General features: G+C 41.2%; 1 long non-coding RNA gene across 1 annotated transcript in view; it reads left to right on the top strand.

Annotated features, from left to right (window-relative positions):
- The first annotated feature begins 7,605 nt into the window (after positions 1-7,605).
- The window catches only part of LOC143988897 (uncharacterized), a 79,104-nt gene continuing 66,223 nt past the window's right edge, over positions 7,606-20,486 (top strand). Inside the window, exons 1-2 of the long non-coding RNA XR_013276933.1 lie at positions 7,606-7,635; positions 12,061-12,160. This is a non-coding gene — a long non-coding RNA (uncharacterized LOC143988897). The remainder of the gene's footprint in view (positions 7,636-12,060; positions 12,161-20,486) is intronic.

The raw sequence follows: 20,486 nt of genomic DNA, 5'->3' as shown, positions 1-20,486 counted from the left end.
TGAGCTACTGTTGGGTGCCCCCTGAGGGAAGCCTTGCTGAGTAGGAGCCATCTCACCAGAGCTATTGAGCTTGTTTGAATTTTTCCTTCATCAGACTACATGTGCAAATCTAAATGCTCCCAGCGCCTTTTTGAGTTAGTTGTTCTGGGGAACCAATGCCCCACTTCTACAGTGGCCACTAATATTAGAGGATACCACACTTTTTACTGTCTGCTTTTTTTCAATTTATTTTTTATTATTCATATAAATTTCAAAATTATTACTAAAATTGTTGTTTTACAGAGCAAAAAAAACATTATCTGCTTATCTGCCTAGAGTGTCAAATATGCTGGGTATACCATATTGTTATCAAAAAATATAGCTGCGCTAAAACTTATAAAACAAAATAATAAAGTGACATCATTTTTCTAATTTACAAAAAATCCCAAAAACATGCAAAAATAGTGCCAAAATAATGATTTCCAGGCATATAAGCAGTCCAAAGAAAAGGAAAGATGGATAGGATGCTGAATCTTAGTCCATTTTCGGTGACTCTCAAAAACCACCCTTTACACACGTAGCAGGTGCACCCAGAGTAGAAAGAGATTATCCACCACCAAATTAGAGGAGGCTTACCAGCTGTCAAGATCTCTTTTTAAGGAGATCATACGGGCTTGTAAAATGTTACGTTCCTGGTCCCCACACTGGGCTCTGTTGGTAACACCAATCTATCTGCTCCCTCTTTATGGTATATCTCGTTCCACCACATTCATTTAGTACGGCAAAGAGAGAAGAAAAAAAGCTCCCATAGCATAATTCCGTAAAGATTTATTAAAATATAAAAAGTAAAGTAACAACTCACAAATTCCCAGCAGAGTATAAGCGTATAGCGTATAAAAAACGAGCCGGCCGGCTCTCTCTTGTTTGCACTGCCCGCCCTTCCGGATTAACGTGGAAATGCGGTGACGTCAGCACGCCGCTAACCCTACGTCGTTTCATCAAAAGTGACTTCTTCCTGGGGTCACCATATTGTTGATTTTTACATTTTACATTTTAGTGCAGTGTTTCTCAATTTTTTTTTCAGTTGTGGCATACTTTAAAACTATGTAAAATCCTGAAGCGTCCTCCATTACAGACTGGTTCCAACGTATCTCCAAGGTGGCTGAGATGGAAGAACTTATACACCAAACAAAAGATTCTCCACTCAGCTACTGGAAAGTCTGGGCTTGTTGGCATCACTTTCGAAACTCATCGGAATATGCAACGTTACTTTCCTAGATCTTAGCATTCACATCTCCCCTTTAACGCTTCCTGGGTGCATGTAATTAGCGCATGCAACTCTGCTATGTATTACAGCAACCTCTTTCCCTTCCTTGGAAGAATTCACAAGAACGTGAACGTCTAAACTTCTTGGTACTTTGTTGACCTACTATTTTTGCCATTGTGTTTACATGTCTTTTTGATCATTCATACCTCTAAAAATTAGTCAAGTTATTTACGAGTATGGTATTGTCATAGGGGAGTATATCCCTACTAGATTCATCGTGATTGAACTACTTATTTTGTATCTGATGTACTCTACTCCTGTTAACCGCTTTGTAGATTCCTCTTGATATTTTCAATAAACTTTTGGAAAGAAAAAAAAAAAAACCCTGAAGCGTACCAGTCTAAAATGTAAAAAAAAACAATGTTACTAATCAATGCAAAAGCTGAGCCTGGGATGATGCACACCTTCAACCGCCTTGATTAAATTAAAGCGGAAGTCCACCCTAAAATGGAACTTCCGCTCATTGGAATCCTCCCCCCCTCCGGCGCCACAATTGGCACCTTTCAGGGGGGAGGGGGTGCAGGTACCTGTACAGTACAGGTATCTGCACCCACTTCCGGCGTAGATTCTGCAGAAGGTACGCCCCTTTCCGCAGAATCTACGCTCCTTTCCGAAAGTCCCCCGCTGCCTGCTGGGAAACACACGGATCCCAGCGACAGCGGGGACCATCCTTATTGCGCAGCGCGACTCGCGCATGTGCAGTAGGGAACTGGGAAATGAAGCTGAAAGGCTCCACTTCCTTATTCCCATACCCAAGATGGCGGCGGCAGCACCCGAGAGATGATCGAGAGATCGGCTTCGGGTGACGACATCGCGGGCGCGCTGGGCGGGTAAGTGTCACTATTTTAAAAGTCAGCAGCTGCAGTATTTGTAGCTGCTGGCTTTTAAAAAACAACGGACTCCCGGTGGACTCCCGCTTTAACTTCATTAAGCTCAAAAGCCCCAATCAGATCTGAGGTTCTACCATCACATCAAAGCTCCGCTCCTCACATCAGAGTCCTCTATTCACATTAGAAGCCCCCTATACATACGAGAGAGACCCACCCCATCCTGGGCAAATTTAGTCCTGCACTTGCAGTATTCCATGGCAACACAGAAGAGACCTTGAGAAACACTGATTTGGTGATCACTGGGAAATGCAAACTGTAGGTATAACTAGTTCCTCCAGACCTGAAAAAAAATATTTTAAGGGTTCCTCTGGGGTAAAAAGGGTGAGAAAACCTGCTATAGCCAGTTTCCATGCAATATGCAGGAACAGTAAACCAACACTGGGGCAACGCTACGTGCTTAAAGCGGGATTCCACCCTAAAGTGGAACCTCCGCTGATCGGATCCCCCCCCCTCCGGTGTCACAATTGACACCTTTCAGGGGAGAGGGGGGTGGAGATACCTGTCAAAGACAGGTATTATTTACCCACTTCCGGGCATAGACTCCCGTGGGAGTCTACGCCATTTCCTGCCCTGCCGCGCTGTCTGCTGGGACACACACGGGTCCCAGTGACAGCGCGGAGATTTCCTATTGCGCGGCGCGGCTCACGCATGCGCAGTAGGGAACCGGGAAGTGAAGCCGATTCGCCTCACTTCCTGATTCCCTCACCTAGAATGGTGACTGCAGCAGCCGAGAGCCGAGCGATCGATCGGCCTCGGCTGCCGGCATCGCTGGAACCCGGGACAGGTGAGTGTCCATTTATTAAAAGTCAGCAGCTGTAGTATTTATAGCTGCTGGCTTTTAATATTTTTTTTTTTTGGTGGAATCCCTCTTTAAGCTCTACAATTCATAGAGTGTGCTTAGATATGCTCTTGAAACCATAGAAACAATTGAGTACTGTCCTTGATACTTTTTTTATTTGCAGTAAATTGTATGTTCGTGCAAATAAAGACAAAAAATATCAAGGGCACTACTCAATGGTTTCTGTACACAAGTACACTAATACGGCTACAATCACCTCTCTTGAAACCATCTATCCTAAATTCTTCCCAGCTCTACCATATGAGGCTCTTAGAGCCTCCTGGGGTTAAATAGGACCGCACACCTAGAGCCAGGCCTGTCTAAACCTTGGTGGATATAAACAGTGAGATCTAAGCTTTAAAAGCACATAGGGAGGCACAATTACTGACCCTGCCCTGCTACTTCTGGGTGCCTCGTTAGTGAAAAACAAACTGGAATTACAAAAGACAAGCAATGAGGGATGACTTCCTGTTGGGAAGGTTCATTCAAGTGTTCCTTGTCAAACACTTATAGCGAGTGGTAATAAATTAGATCAAATTATTTCACTGTTATTATTTTTTTCTTTTTTTGTTTCTTTGCCTTAAAGCAAACTGCAGCTCCGGACTGATTTAATGACAGCAAACTTCCACTTTTTATAAAACTTCAAAGCATATTTTACAGAGGGGGAAAAAACCTAACCTTGATTTTGGTCCATCTCTCTACTTGCAGGCTTCCCGTTCGCTCATAAATTTCAGATGAATGCATAGTCTGTAGACTTTGATGGATTTATTAAAATGCTTCTCAATGGTAGAATTATAGTTTTGTTGGGGAGGTTTTTCTTCATTTTCCAGCCAAATGCACACTATGCTAATTAAACATTTGCAACAAATGTAGATTTACAGCACATTTCCTGGCTGCTAGCTCCATTTTGTTCAAATACAGTTTTGTTTTCATAAAATATTGCTAAGTGGGGTTGCAAGAGGTTGAATATACTATTTAAGCCTTAGACGTTATCTGAAAAAGGAGTATCTGTGTAATGTAAGGAGTGAATAAAGAGTATATCAATAGAGTATAGACATAGAAAATATTTAAACTGCACAGAAATATTGTATGTTACTGAAGTGTTTTGCTCTTTGGAGAAACAAACTCAGAATGAACAGCCTGCAAGGATGTGTGCAGGGTATGCCGGGAATATATGATTACATATATGATAAATGATTACATGCTTTGTTCCCTCTAAGCTTATTGATCTATATAAAATCCCTTGAGTGGCTGGATGAAGGTGTACTCATTCAATGCTTGTGGATATATTCACTCCCTATGCAGAAGCTTTCAGCTGAAGTTTGAAATCAGCGTGAGAATGAGAGTGCGTTCCTGGAAGTCCATGTACTAGGCCAGTGATGGCGAACCTTGGCACCCCAGATGTTTTGGAACTACATTACCCATGATGCTCAGCTACACTACAGTGTGCTTGAGCATCATGGGAAATGTAGTTCCAAAACATCTGGAGTGCCAAGGTTCATCATCACTGTACTAGGCACTAGGTGAGAGAAGGAATTTGCTCAGAAGGCACAAGGAGTTTAGACTTTATGTGGTTGATGCAGTTTTCAGGAGCACTTTGTGGTGCGTTTTTAAACCTGTGTTTTTGCATGCAGTTTTCATGCATTCTCCGTTTTTTTTCTTTCTCTTTACCAAACTGTGAATAGATGGTTGTTAAGGAGCAGGTTTGCCCACTGACAGCTGAATGGAAAAAAAAAAGAATTGCCAGCATAAAAAAAAAAAAAACAGGAAAAAAGTGGTGTAGGACCCTGCCCCAATCCATATCAGCCCCTTGTCTGAGCATGCAGTCCGACAGGTCAAGAAAGGGAGGGGGACAAGCGATCGCCCCCCCCCCCCCCCGCCTCAACATGCTGATGGGGACAAGGGCCTCTTCCCCGCAACCCTAGCCAGTGGTTTTGGGGGTCTGCGGAGGGATTATCAGAATCTGGACCCAGATCCCAGGGTCCCCCCTATGGGATACATAGCACCCCTACCCATTCACCAAAAAAAGTGTGAAAAGTCAGTAAATACACAACACAAGTCTTTGACAAGTCCTTCATTAAAAAAAAAACAAAAAAAAAAACAATGTCCCCCCGGTGTAGATCCATAAAAAAAAAGCTCCGCTTGCGCCGAAGGTTCCCACCATTTGCCTGTTCCTCCGTCTCACAGTTATTAAAGCATTTGCCGACCAGCTGCCATCAGTATACTGCAGGTTGGCTTGTTCCTGCAAATCGCTGTAGGTGTACATCAACTCCTTTGAGAGCCATAGCTGCACGACGGGGGGACCCAATGCGCATGGCCGGTGGCTGCGACTGCGGGAAAGAGAGTCAGAACGGGGATCTGTCATTGTAAACAGACAGATCCCTGTTCTAACAGGGGAGGAGAGAGAGATCTACTGTTTCTAATCATTAGGAACAGCGATCTCTCTCCTTCTCTAGTCAGTCAAATCCTCCCACAGTTAGAAACACCTCCCAGGGAACACATTTAACCTCTTGATCGCCGCGTTGTGTTAACCCCTTCTCTGCCAGTGACATTTACACAGTAATCAGTGCATTTTTCATCTCCCCACAGCTATTACCTTCTGTATCAATTGACCCTTCCTTTTTAGATTGTAAGCTCTAACGAGCAGGGCCCTCTGATTCCTCTTGTACCAAATTGTATTGTAGCTGTAATGTCTGCCCTCATGTTGTAAAGCACTGCACAAACTGTTGGCGCTATATAAAACCTGTATAATAATAATAATAATAATTTTTATAGCACTGATCTCTGTATGAATGTCAGTGGTCCCAAAAAAGTGTCAAAAGTGTCCGATCTGTTCACCACAATGTCGCAGTCCTGCTAAAACTAGCAGATGGCCGCCATTACTAGTAAAAATAATAATAATGATAATAATAAAAATGCCATAACTCTATCCCCTATTTTGTAGATGCTATAACTTTTGCGCAAACCAATCAATATACGCTTATTGTGATTTTTTTTTTAACAAAAATATGTAGAAGAACACATATTGGCCCAAACTGATGAGGGCATTTTGTTTTTTGGGGATATTTATGATCGCAAAAAGTAAAAAAAAATTTTTTTTTCAAAATTGTTGTTTTTTTTTGTTTATAGCGCAAAAAAAAAAAAAAAAACTGCAGAGTTGATCAAATACCACCAAAAGAAAGCTCTATTACTGGGAAAAAAAAGGATGTCAATTTTGTTTGGGTACAGCATTGCAATTGTCAGTTAAAGTGATGCAGTGCTGTAATGCAAAAAATGGCCTGGTCATTAAGGGGGAAAATCTTACAGTCTGCAAGTGGTTACTAGCTAAGGGGCGGGGTCACCCAGCGACTTCACCTGGTGGCACCGCCCTAACATGGCCCAACATGCTCCAATCGAATTTGCGGTGGCCGGGCTTCAAGCTCATTCCTTAACAACCAGCTATACACAGTTTGTTATAGAGAAAAAAAAGAAGCAAATTGAATGTAAGAAAACGCATTAAACACACAACTTTTTAAAAGTTTTTAGTGCAGGTTCATGGAAGTCTATTACAAGCAAAACACAATCTGCTGTGGAAAAAAAAGTCCTTGAACCTTTCCAAAAACATACCGGCTGAAAAATGCATAGATGTGACTGTGTAGAAAACTATGTTAAATGGACTGTAGTGCGTTTCTGCAAACTGCAAAACGCACTAAAAAACGCATAGGTCTGAACCTAGACGTACTGAGAATTTTCAAACAATAAATTGTGTAAATATTCTATATAAAATAAAATAAGTAAAAAGGAATTTACTTTTCACAAGATTGGATAACTGAAGTGAATATGCACAATTTAGTGTGTGGGGTAATTCTCACATAACCTAAACTGTTACTAGAGAAGGAAAATCAAGCAGGGTTTTTTTTTGGCCCATACGCTGCCTTCTCACTCCTTTACGACCCTCAGACGTTTAAGGACTTACATTGAATGAGGCCTCAGATGTTCTCTAGGTGATAAAGGTTACATTTCTTTACATAAGTTTGTGTTTGGCGCCAGCATGATGATTCACAGCACATGCAGTGAGACTGCATTGGGCAGCCATTCCAGCACAGTCCCACAACATCTCCACATGTGCTCTATTCACACCACTGCGCTGTAGTACTTTTTTTCAATGCAGTGCAAGGCAATCCACTGCCTCAAGTGCGTGGCTGTCATTTTAACTTCATGAGATGTCTGTGTGACATCCAGGGCCGGCCCTACCATTGGTTCCGGTAGGTCCAATGATCCCAGGCGGCCGTTTGAGAGGGGTGGCAAATTGATGCCCGCATTTTTTCCCCAGCATTTCTGTGTGGGGCAATTTTGGTTGGGGAGAGCAGAAGGAAAGGAGACTTCTAGATGCGAGAAGCTCCATGTCTCCCCTCTTTCCAGGTGGTGCATCCTTGTCAGCGGAGCCTCCGGGCTGCATGTGGTCACAACTGAGCTGTCCCTGTAGCCCGTGGCTGCTCCTTCTGCCTCTTTGAGGCCCGCCCATTCAGTTTGTGGAATGGCAGGGGGGAGGAGACTAGACTCCTCATTTAGGTATAGGTGTCACTGCCGCCAGACACCATGGAGCCAAAGACAGTGTCACAGTGAGTACTACTGCCTGTAGCATATCCTCTCAGCACTGCCACTGAACCCCCCTCCTCCCAGCACTGCTACTGAACCCCCCCTCCTCACAGAACTGACACCACAGAACTGCCACTGACCCCCCTCCCAGCACTGATACCCCAGCACTGCCACTGACACCACAGCACTGCCATTGACCCAAGCATTTTTTCATGCTTTTTGTTTTTTGCAGAAACACAGGACATTATTTTTAACATTGGTGGCTATACAACAGGTTCACATCAACATCTTTGTACCTTTGCATTTTTGGAAATGGTCAGGGACATTTTTAAATGCAAAATGCTGCTTTTTTGGTTCAGTGGAGAAGCTGCAGAAAAACGCGTAGTGTATTTTTAGTGTGTTTTTACCGTGACTTTTCCACGATTTGCATTTTTTCAGTGTTTTTAAATCTGCCCAACAACAAATTTTCCAAAAAACCCCCCAAAAAATTATAAAAAACGCAAAATATCACGGTAAAAACACAAAAAGCACAGCAAAGAGCACTGCAGAACTAGAGCTCTCCTATCAGCAGGGAGCTTGAACTTAGTTAAAACCAAAGCTTCAGCTCTGACTCAGCAGTGTGTAAGCCGAGCCTACTTGCCCTGCACTTGTGGGTACTTTTTTGTGCAAAGTGTGCTCATCAATGCCCGAGAACAGGCAGAGACTGCAGTCATGTGAAGAATCTAACATTAAGGCAGTTCCCCGACTGAGCTTCCACTGTGTGCAGTAAAAAATGCAAAGTTCCTCTGAAAAATGCTGTCCTGTGTCACTACACAATGTAACTTGATAGATGTTGCATTAGGAGGGATGTGCTGAGCCTGCGCCCATGCCACCAGTCCAGCATTCCTCTGTTATCTCACTCCAGGTAACAGAATGGGGTCTCACCAAGCACGAGCATGGACCTTATGTGTGTTTGATATTGAGTGCTTCTCTTCCCCTTCAACATGGGTTTGGTTCTGGTTGTTACTAAAAACCGACCACTATGGAGTGAGCCAGACAATGACCCCCTCACTACCAGAGGACCTGTAACCTTACAGGTATCACACCTAATTACTGGTTGCTTTGTGTCCAAAACTTGGTTACTCTTAGCAACTGCATTCCTTCTCCTTGTCTTGCTGAGTTAACTCTTTGGTAGTAGCTGAGCTTCATACCTCTTTGTGCTTTACAGACCCAGGTTCTTTAGATATGCCAGAACCCACATGCACCCCTTTAAATAACTTCATACCAGGCTTGGAAAAGTTAATGTAAATTTACTAAAGAGACTTCAACATTACAGTCCAATATGAGCAAGTCCAATTCATAACCCTAACTATAGTTGTGTGGCTGCCCGGACATACCTCTGTGAGGTGGTAGTCCATGCTAGTATTCTCCATTGCTTGGACGTCCTCCAATTACTACGAGCTGAACCAATAGTGGGAACAGTCTGGAAGTCCTGGACCTCAGCCTTCCCCCTTTTTACACCACAGGTGGGCTGACTGGGACCAAAAGCCTGGGAACTGAGAACACATAACTTAACTCTTTCCCCCAGCCTGGGCCAGTGGTTAACTTATTAAATCGGCATTAACACAACCTGCTTACGAGTGAACCTGTGAGACCACTGCAGAGAGACCATTGTTCTCATACAAAAAACAGAGGTCCATCTCTCCATTTCTTTGTGCTGCCACTGAGAGTTAAACATAAAATAAAAGCAATAAACACACAGAAGACAATTTTCCTGCTCATATGTGCTAAAATGAAAACTTCAATTGGGCTTTAACAGCTAACAAAATGACTGATTTGTGTGCAGCTGACCAACAGTCCATGTCCTTTATGTACGTGTATTGCTTAGAGGAAGTTGTGTTAACCTTTGATTGGTAATTAATGAATGACCACGTCACCCTCCTACGGTTACCTTTAATTTAACATTCCAGAATGTCAGGAATCAACACCAGGTAAATGACTGAATGTAATTTATTTGATCACACTGACCTGACCTTAGACACTTACAAGATTATGTATCTCCAGTTCAAACTAGTTCAAGCCATCCTGTGTAACTTTTCCCATAAACTAGAACTTGTCTTTCAGCTCCAGTCATAGATAGTAAGAAAACACTATACCTGCTCAAATTACAATAAAACCAAAGCTCAACATTCTACAAAAGAGGGTGACAGAGTAATTGTCTGTTTGTTATGCTGACTTTCTTGTAGTTTAGCTAAATTAAGCTTTATAGCCTGCAGGGGTGACAAGACAATATACTTACACAACAAGATACGTTCCAGATGACTGAAGCAAATCCAGGTCTCTAAAACCTCCCCATTTACAGTAGTTAATGCCCCTTTTCCCTGAACAATTGTATTGTAATTAACTGGAACCAAAGTCATAAGTCAGGCTATAAAACATAAAAGGGACACTTACATTGCTCAAGATTTTATGGGTAATTTCTTAATAGCCACGCACTAAAGTCTGCAATTAGTTTACTTACTGTCTTTTTGTTCCATGAAACTGCTACTACATTGTGAAGCTGCCAAGAGTCTCTTGCAGATGCTCAGTGGGGCCATCTACTGTGACATCCTCGGGGACAAGTGAAAGAATGCTGTTGTGAGAGTCACAGAGCACTCCGATTCTCTTGGTCAGACACCTTAATGATCACCCCCAAGAGCCAGTTCAGATTGACTCCAGTTTGCCTGTGCAAAGAGTGCCTGTCAGACCTGTCAGAGGGATGACCAAGTAGAAGTATGGCTTGAAGTAAGTGGGTTCTGTAGGAACTTCCAGCTGGAAACGTAACAAATTAAAGTCAAAGCATTTATTACTATTATTATTATTATTATTAAAATAGCATCCAAAATTTATTAAAGCGATCTCATCACATCAGTATATTGCAAAGTTTTGGGGCCATACAGGACCCCTTCATCAGGCCTGACGAAGGGATCCTGCATGGCCCCAAAACATTGCAATTTACTTATGCGATGTGATCACTTTAATACATTTTGGAAGCTATTGTGAAGATTCATGATGTGCTGGTGATTTATGCTTTGTCAGGAGGATGGCATACATCCTTTTATTTCGGCATGGACTGAGTTGAGCATTCAGTTTTAGGGATGTCTCTTGTTTCTGGGCACTGCAGTAGGTTGAGGAAGCATTGGTGAAGATAGAACTCCACAGTGGGCACAAATGCTTTAAATGTTTTGGCCACTTATGCATGAAATGATGCCAAGGTGCTGTTCCAAAAACTGATGACACCAAGATCTGGGAGCCTCCCATATGGACCTGTTAGTGGGATCAACTTCTTGGAAATGGATCTTCATGTTGTGTAATTACAATAAGCATAAGTTGGGTACCTGGGCCCTTAAATTACCTAAAACAGGGTTATTTCTTTACCAATTGTGCTCTTGTCATCAATCCACAATCTAGGATTCTGGGCTCAGTCTATTTTTGTTATAATGATAAGTGTATTAAGCAATGGAAACACAAAATTAAAGTAACATTTCTTATGTCGCCCTTAGTCACAATGAGAAGGTGAGGTTCTTGTATCACTGATGTTTAATGTAAATATCAAGTTCTTACGCTGACACATCAACACACTAGAACTGAATAAAGAGGACAAATATGCAGGACTAATCATCAGAAATACAGTGAATTACATTTAAAACACACAACTCTTGAAACTCAGAACTAGACAGAAATAAATCTAGATACTACTTTTGCCTGATTGTGAGCTAAGAGAGGGGATTGTATCTTGAATATTTGTACTTTACACACAAAAAAACACTTTAAACCTTGAGAGAACAGCACTGTTCTCCTTTCAGTTCAGCAAGAAGAAAAAACAGGAAGCTAGCATGTAATAATGCATGATGGGGAAAATAAATGAACATGTAAGCACAGATGCGCCATCTAGAGGAAATTAACCGTATAGTCACAGAAATGTTGTGTTTGCCAGTACATTTCTAATAATACCAAGACCTGGGAGCCTTCAAAATAGAACTGCTAGTGGGATCAAGTCTCTGGAAATTGATCTCCCTGTAAAAAGTAATCCCAGTGAGGATAAGTTGAGTAGCTGGGCCCTGAAGGAACTTCAAACAGGATTCCTCTCTACCAATTGTGTTCTGGGGATCAGTCCAAGTTTGAGGGCTCATTCTTTTTCTTTGTCATAACGATAGGTGTTTTAAGCAATGGGAGCAGAAAATAAAAGTCACATTTTTGAAAATAGTGATTGTTATGGTAACTAATATGTGCCATAGCTGGCCTGAGCCTTTTTCTGTCCCCAGACTTTATAGGCAGTAGAGGACTACAACCAAAAGGGTATTTAAATCCAAAAACAAATACATATATGTATTTTCTTTTTTTTTTCAACCTTTTTTTCCTTTTATTTTCACCTGGTGATCCTTCAAATATCACATTTCCTGTCACTCATTTTTCCTTGTAACCTACAGAGGGAGTCATCCGTGCCACACCAGCGGAATTCTTCATGTCTGATTTTGTTCATTTTCATTATGTGATGGAATAATGGGACTAGCAGCCTACACAAGAAAGGTAAGGATATTAGTGCTTTCTTTTAAACTCATGGAAAGTGGCAAGGACATTTATTTTTGGCAAAATCAATAACAAGTATTGTCTGTGCTTGCTGAAAATGCTATTAGCCTGAAAAATTAAAACTATCAAAACCACCACATCTAAGGACTTATAAACTACAATATATTGCATTTTTGTTTTTAAAGTACAATTCTAGGCTAAACCCTAACTAATCTTAAAAATGCTCCCTCTCCCCTAAAATCTATGCTGACTAACCTGCTTAAGAAAGATATACCTATTTTCAGGCATCTCTGGTCAGGTCATGTGATCCCCTATATCGGCCAACAGTGGCTACAGGGGAGAGGAGAGGGTGCTTGACAATGGCTGGAATGCCTGGGAACAGTGATGTCACCCCTAGGCTCCCATTGCCTATCTATTGTTGGCACTGCCTCCTCTCCCCTGCAGCCGCTGCTGGCTGACAAAAGAGAGCCAGATCACATGACCAGGCTGAAAATAGGCAAGTATATACATCTTTCTTACACGGGTTAGTTTGAATAGGTGTTAGGAAGGGGAGGAAGCATTAAAACTAGTTATGTTTCTTCTAGAATTCAACTTTAACTTCTCATGCACTTTAATGCATATGTCATTTTCTAGGAGTACCAGTGTATTAAATAATACATCATTAGGGGTATTGATTCTAGTAACTGTGTTGTATGCTGTCAAGAAGTCCCTATTTCTGTATAAAGCCGCGTACACACGGGCGGACTGTATGGCCAACTTAGTCCGTCAGACAATCCGACGGACAGTCCGTCCTACTTTCGAATGAACGGACTTGACCACACACGATGAACAAACAGTCCGTCGAAAGCTTGCACGATGACGTGTACAGCACGTACGATGGGACTAGAAATAGGACGTCCAATACACAGCAATGCAACCTTCCGCCGTGTAAATCCTTTCTGAGCATGCGCCATACTTAGTCCGTCCAACTAGCCTACTCACGAGCGGATTGTCCGCTGAAACCAAAGTCTGACGGACAATATTACGGAAATTCCGAAATACTTAGTCCGCCAGACTGCACGCTGAAAAAGTCCGCTGAAGCCCACACACGAGTGGACTGTCCGCTGAAATGTGTTTCGACGGACTAAGTTGGCCAGACAGTCCGCCCGTGTGTACGCGGCTTTACATCTAGACTTCCAGCTTTTTTTTGTTTTTTTATGTATTTTTTCCTTCAACCAAGTTTATTATGTCAAACAAAGAAAACAAACAAAAACAGGAAATAAGTGCATATATAATATTACATAAAAAACATCTAAAGTGTCTCTGATATCAGAAGGGTGTACAGTGAATAAAGTACAGATGTTTCAGAACCGGTGTCATGAATAACAACATGTGTAAAAGGGGACAGAAATAGGGTAAGGGCATTATCTGGTGTCGACCATGTGGGTCATCTAGACCTTTATCAAGACACATAGCAAGGGGCAAACCACTCATCTGGGAACATAGATTCAAGGTGCCTTGCGTGCAGGTATCGGAGTCCTGTAACCAACAATCCCATATTTTGTCATATTTGGCCGGGCATTCCCTGTTAATATGCATAACCTTTTTATATAGTAAATTATTATTGACCTCCACCTTCCACTCCACCAGCCCAGGGGGTATGGGTCTAATCCAATTCCGGGCAATAACCTTCCTCACTGAGAACAAGGTCTCATGCAGGAATGTCTTTGTTTTTTTGTCTGTAGTATCTGGAAGCACCCAAGTAAGCATTGTTTTGGGTCTAATGGATACAACTTGCGCCCACAGTCCATGTATTTTGGGACATGACAATATTAAATGAAAGAATGTACCCACCTCCTTCCCGCACATCTGACAAAGGGTAGATTGAGAGCTTCTATATTTGGCAACCCAAAGGTGGGTGAGATATGCCCGATGGATAATATAAATTTGAGTCAGTCTGTCTGCAAGTTTGAGTGAGACAGCCTTACAGGATTCCAAAGCCTCCTCCCATTCCACATCCTCCAGAGGGCCTATCACTCTTTCCCAGTGAGGTTTGAGTTTATATGCCAATTTGGTGGAAGCGGGGGTAGTGAGCATGTCATAGAAGGACAAGGTTAATTTACGGAGGTCAGAACTCTTGATTATGGCCATTAGTGCATTGGGGGTAGACTGTGGGGTGTATTTCGAAAACTGAGCCCGAGCCACGTGTCTCACCTGTAAAAATCGAAAGAGCATGGAGCCGGGAAGTGAAAATTATTCTCTAAGCGTGGCGATGGTTTTAAGGGTTCCGTCAACAAACAGTTGGTGCATATAGAGAATACCATAAGTTGACCAAAGGTCTGCATCAGGGAGTCGTAGAAATTCCAACAGGGTTTTATTATACCATAATGGGGTATAATCATTATGGAGTGGTATCCCTAGTTTAGCAGAAGCTAAGTCCCATATGCGTCTGTAATGGTATAACAAGGTCTGTCTGTTGTCTCCCTGACCCGCACCGCTGGAGCCCATCGCCAGTGCGTAAATTGAGTCTCCAGCTTTTATTTTTAATTATTTTTTGTCATCGTTGTCAGTATTAGCATTATAGGGATTATCTCCTAACTATTTGTAGCAGGTGAGTTGGAGGCAAATCCTATTGGTCGGAGATTTGCATTCCCAGTGCATTTATGTGCAGATTTGGCCAAGAGGTTCTTACTATTGAGGTTTGCATGCATTGTGGTGCATTGCCATAAAACAATGCATGCACTATTTTTTGGCAGTGCAGTGTACCGCACTGCACATCTGTGTGTAGGTGCATTGCAGTGCTATTCAGAACAAACGGTACCACATGCCTGTTACTGCAAATAGATGGTGCAAATGGGCCCTTCATTGAGTCAGAAAAGTTTTGCATTAACGAGAACAAGGACAGTCACAGCAAACTGCTGGCCAAATTCTATCTGACCATCAAAGTGGGCTTATTATTATTTGATGAAAAAGCATGCATCACTGCTAAAACTAACTTCAATGAATGAGATTGGGGTGCTGTGGCAGTATGTAGGATAAGCTAACTGAAAAGGAAAAAAACTATTCCACAGCCAAATATGAGCTACCAATGTACACGTTCATTGAAACTGTCAATAAAAATTGTACTGTTCCATAACACCACATACAGCTTTAAAGTGGCTGCACACTACACATTATGCTTTGTTCATACTTCATGTCTGAGGTTTACAAACACTTCAAGGCATCCCCCAAGCATGTTATTTGCATATTTTCAATGTTGCCATGAAAGCCGCATGAAAAGGCTCCCTCCCCGCTGTATGGTATTTTTGTTTTTCATTGGTAAATATCTCTCATGGCAATGCCCAGTTTCCCATGCCTTTTAGCACAGTAGTTTGCTTATCAGTCCTTAAAATGGCCAGAATTTAACAAGATTTTCTCCCAATAGAATTTAACAAGATTAGCCCCTAATAGAATTTAACAAGATTGGCCCCCTATAGTCTTCAATGGGATTCAATTTTAGTTCAGGTTTGCCAAATTGTGAACACAATTCCCCAGACCCTTGACAATTCAAAAACTGGGCTCCTTGTGCTATAAAAAATGTGTAAAAAGGTAGACATAGATTGAGATAGGGATTAGAAGATCTGACAACCAAAAGTGTTTTTGCTATGAGTTATCAAATATTTTTATAATGAAATTCCAATTAAAAGGTGATTTCTCTCTGTGAAAATGGTCCAGGCCTTGAGGCATTATTCCTACCACTGACACCAACAACCGGGCACTATTCCTTCCACTAACACCAACGATGGGGTATAATTCCTTCCACTGATAACAAAAATGGGGCACTATTCTTCTGACTGACACCAACTGTTTCTTCCTCTAATACCAAATATCAGGCATCATTAACTCCCACTGGGCACAATCCATCCCCTAAAGTCTTAAGGACAGTAAACTGGCCTTTTCTATAGAAAGTTTGGAGATCCATGATCTAGACTGAACCAATGCCATCATTTTATGCAGGCAGAAAGAAGAATTTCCTCAGTTTCCAACCCTCCAGTGATAAGATTTCAACGAAAAACTGAAGGAAATCAGAAGTTAAGAGGCTGCAGCAAGGGGACTGATCTGGCAAGGAACTTTACAGCTGCTAGGATTTACATGAGTGTGTCATCTCTGGTCCAGCATCTCATTTCAGAAAATAGATGCTGACCCTGGATGATGCCCAAATAAAAGTGGAGCCATTCTTTTGGAGCAAAACCAGATAAAGTTATTGTCAGGGGGAGCACTGCGACCTCTGAATGTGTTACACATCCGCATTGCATGTTCTTAAAATAAAAAAAAACATGTATATCTGATGCTGGGTCCCCTTTAATATGGTAATAAATACACTATTGACTTTAAATCCTACTACTGATGTAATGGTGAAATAGCAGATTGGGATCTCTATGCTGACCACATAGATATATATAAAAAAAATAAAAAATTCCATAAGAGGAAGAAAAAAAGGTAACTGGTTCTTCTCATAATACATTCTACAGATAATTTATAGAACCAAATATAAATATATTTTCTTTTATGAAGGAAATTCAAGAAATAATTGAATGCTAGGTCATAAAGCATAAAGGTGTTTACTTAAGGGTCATGTCAGCAATTTTATATGATATAAAGAATGCCTTGATTTTTATGTCTATTTTCTATATAAAATAAGCCTCATCATTTTGCACTTCTTTTTATCTTATCTGGCATAAGCCTTGATATAAAACCCCTATATATCTTAATGTTTTTAGCCGTAGCTGACCTCACACTGCACACCATTCTTCCAAAGTTACTCGTCAACATCTGATCCACCCATTTGAACTCTTTAAAGCTCATCCAGACTCCATAAAGGGCTATGTCTGGTTTATGAACGCATTGCAGACCACACACTGCCAGGGTCTGAGGATTCTGGGAATAAACCTGTTTTTATGATCAGATTAAGGAGCTCTCTTCTCCATGCTCCAACTTGTAAGAACCCAGACAAAGAATTTGCATTAATCACTCAGAAGACCCATAAAAATTACATGTAATGATGGGCTTTTAAGTCCAGTAATGGTTTGTATGTCCTAATGCCCTGGTTAGGTGGAGAACAATTGTTTGCAGCCTCCATACAGCTTTCCAAAAACTTCTTTACTCACACAATCCCTAGACAAAAATGTTCTTTTCTTAAAAGATAATTAACCCAAAAACAAAAATCTAATATGTTGCAGCTTACCAGTTCTAAAATGTGGTTGTTGCGTTAGTTTTCTTATTGCAGGCTAAGAACATTTTCAGCAAGTACAGAAAATATCTGTTGATCTTGCCAGAAATAGAGTGTCCTTGTCACGTTCTGCAAGCTGAACTAGAAGCAAAAACAATGTAACTTTTCTTCTGCAAACTACTAATCCCCCCATCTCCTAAGTAATGAAGGTGAACAAAGACACACATGTTCAAAGGCCAGCCTGGGTGACAAGCATGGCTTCTTCTGTGAATATAGTGTGGGAGTGAGCATAGCCACCCATGGACAGAAAGTGAGTTATTCGCATGATCACCAGGTAAAGAGAAATAAAAATGTAAAAATAAAATGAATGAAGCTACCACATCTAATTACTGAATGGTGGCTATATATTATATTTTTGTTTTGAGGTTTAACCCCTTCCCCCAAAAGGATGTACACGTACATCCTCTGATTGAAGAGGTTATACCGGGGCCATGGCTGCAGTCATGACCCCAGTATTTTTTTTTTAGCTGGCGATGCCGAAAAATGTAAACTCAATCCAGCGGCTAAGAAGCCACTGGATTGCTATTACTTACACTCGCTGCCTTACTGGGTCCCACCAAGGAGCCCAGGACTGAAGCCGGTGGTCCAGATTTTAACAAATCTGAGAATTTCACGAATGGCAGAGACAAATCTGGCTGGCAAGAATTTAAAGAGTAACTCCACTTTCATTGTTAAAAAAAAAACATTGCCCTATGGATGATCAATGCACATTGCAGGGATTTTATTTTCTTTGTTTCTGCTCTGAAGAAAAAGCTGTTTGTTGTGTGTAGAGTGAAGGCTCTGAATAGGGGTGACTTTTTCATTATTAGTCAGATGATGCACAGGGTTTGCATTCCTTTATATATAATCATAAATAAATGAAGCACCAAATCAATAAACAGGTAAATGAATCAATATTTGTTAAAAAAAATATTATGTGTTGTTATAATAACACCAAACTTATATCATACCAAGCATGAAGTGATAGCAAACGAATTTGTGAAAGAAGTTCAGTTCATAAAAAAACCCATCAATGAGGGCATAAAGAAAAAAAATTGTTGAACAACACAGTTCAGAAAGGAGCAATCAATGCATAATCCAGTTATTCCCCACATTCCCAATATTCAGTGGTTCAACCACCAGGTGACACCAGATAAATGAGCCTCTTACCGAAACCCATGGACCATCATATAATATGGTCAAATGCCCATGTTAAACTCCTTAGGATGGGAAGACTCCAAACACCAGGTATGTCTCCAGTCAGGGTTTATCCATCTCTGTCTCTGTCAAACTCCCCCTAGTGTCTCTGGTTCGTCTCTGGTTTTCCTTCTCGGCGGAGACAGAGATAGATCAACCCTGACTGGACACATACTCGTGTTTGAAGTCTTCCCATCCAATGGAATTTAACATGTGCATTTGACCATATTATATTATGATCCACAAGATCCGGTTAGAGGCTCATTTATCTGGTGCCACCTGGTGGTGGAAACACTAATTATTGGGAACATGGGGACACTCATGGAATAAGCGGGAGCTAATCTGTAGGTACCGCAGACTCGATCTTGGCCGGCACCTGCTGATCATTCGTTACAGAGCCAGAGCGGTGATCTGCCTTAGTAAACAAGGCAGATTGCTGTTCTGTCAGTAGGTAAGGCATTCATCATGTGTCCCTACAAAGCACAGGCTAGGCACACAGTTAACCCTTTGATCTTCTCTGATGTTAACCCCTTGCCAGCCAGTGTCATTAGTATAGGGACAGTGCATATTTTTAGCACTGATCACTGTATTAGTGTCACTGGTCACCAAAAAGTGTCAAAAGTATCAGTTAGAGTCCGATTTGTCCATCACAACATTGCAGTCCCACTATAAGTCGCTGATCGCCGTCATTACTAGTAAAAATCGATCCCATAGTTTGTAGACGTGCAAACCAAATCAATATGCGCTTATTGGGATTTATTTTACCAAACATATGTAGCAGAATACATTTTGGCCTAAATTTATAAAGAATTTTACCAAATAGAAAGCTCTATTTGTGGGGAAAAAGGGACATCAATTGTATGTGAGTACAGCGTCGCATTACTGCGCAATTGCCAGTTAAAGTTAATGCAGTGCTGTATCGCAAAAAATGAAGGGTAAATATTCTGGTGCTGAAGTGGTTAATATAGAATACATTTTGCACTTGTTAATAAATTTGTCATCAGCTTTATTTGGTGCAGCCAAAGTCCCATGGGCAAAATTATTTTTAGGTTTCTATAGATTTGTCGAAACTGTGTTTCTCCTTAGCTTAGATAATGTAATTGGCTCAGCGACTTCTATAATGACATGAGACCAAGAAATCTCAATAGGGACATGGGGCACAGTTTCATAAATCTACAGTATGTGGCCGTCCCTTTAAGACTAGGTACTTCTGATTTTACTCATCGCATCAGCCAAATAACACAAATGGAGGATGATTTTACTACAGATATAAAAACCTACTTGTGTCCACAATAAGGAATGGAATGTGTATTTTGTACAACAAACACACAGAAAGAGCCCGTAACATTGTTTATTATTTATAAAGTTGTCCTTGTATAAAAATATACCACAACCTGATTGAGTTGGAATTTGGCCTCATATTGTTGATTTTCTACTCCCTGACCCCTGAATGTAACTGATGCTGGCATCACAAAAAAATCATATTTTCCTTTAAAACACATTATTCTTCATTTTATCTGACCTGCAGGATGAACAGACTCTTAGTAATCAGGGATGAGGTTTGTGTTCGCCGCTATTATGGGTTTGAGGAAAATTCTTCAGTCCTGGACAATTTATGTACAGATTTGCTTGGAAGATAAAAAAAAAATAGATCATTCACTACTGGCCATCTTTTCTTGGTGCTGCCAACAGTCAGTGGGCACCTAAACCACCTGACATTTTATCACTCACATTCATCACACATCCCTATCTCCATAGATACAAGTTAGGCTTACATTAGTCAGGCCTATTATCCCTGATTGAAACTGGCCTGCTGCTGGGCAATTTTTCATTGCTGAATCCTCTAAAGTACCTTAACGTGGTTATAAATCCTCACATATACCAATTGAAGTGAATTGGCCT

This window comes from Lithobates pipiens, unplaced genomic scaffold (assembly GCF_037356315.1).
Source record: "Lithobates pipiens isolate NorthernLeopardFrog02 unplaced genomic scaffold, aLitPip1_a1.2 Scaffold_18, whole genome shotgun sequence".
NCBI lineage: Eukaryota > Metazoa > Chordata > Amphibia > Anura > Ranidae > Lithobates > Lithobates pipiens.
Note: the sequence above shows the minus strand (reverse complement) of the source record. Positions and strands in the feature narration are given on the sequence as shown.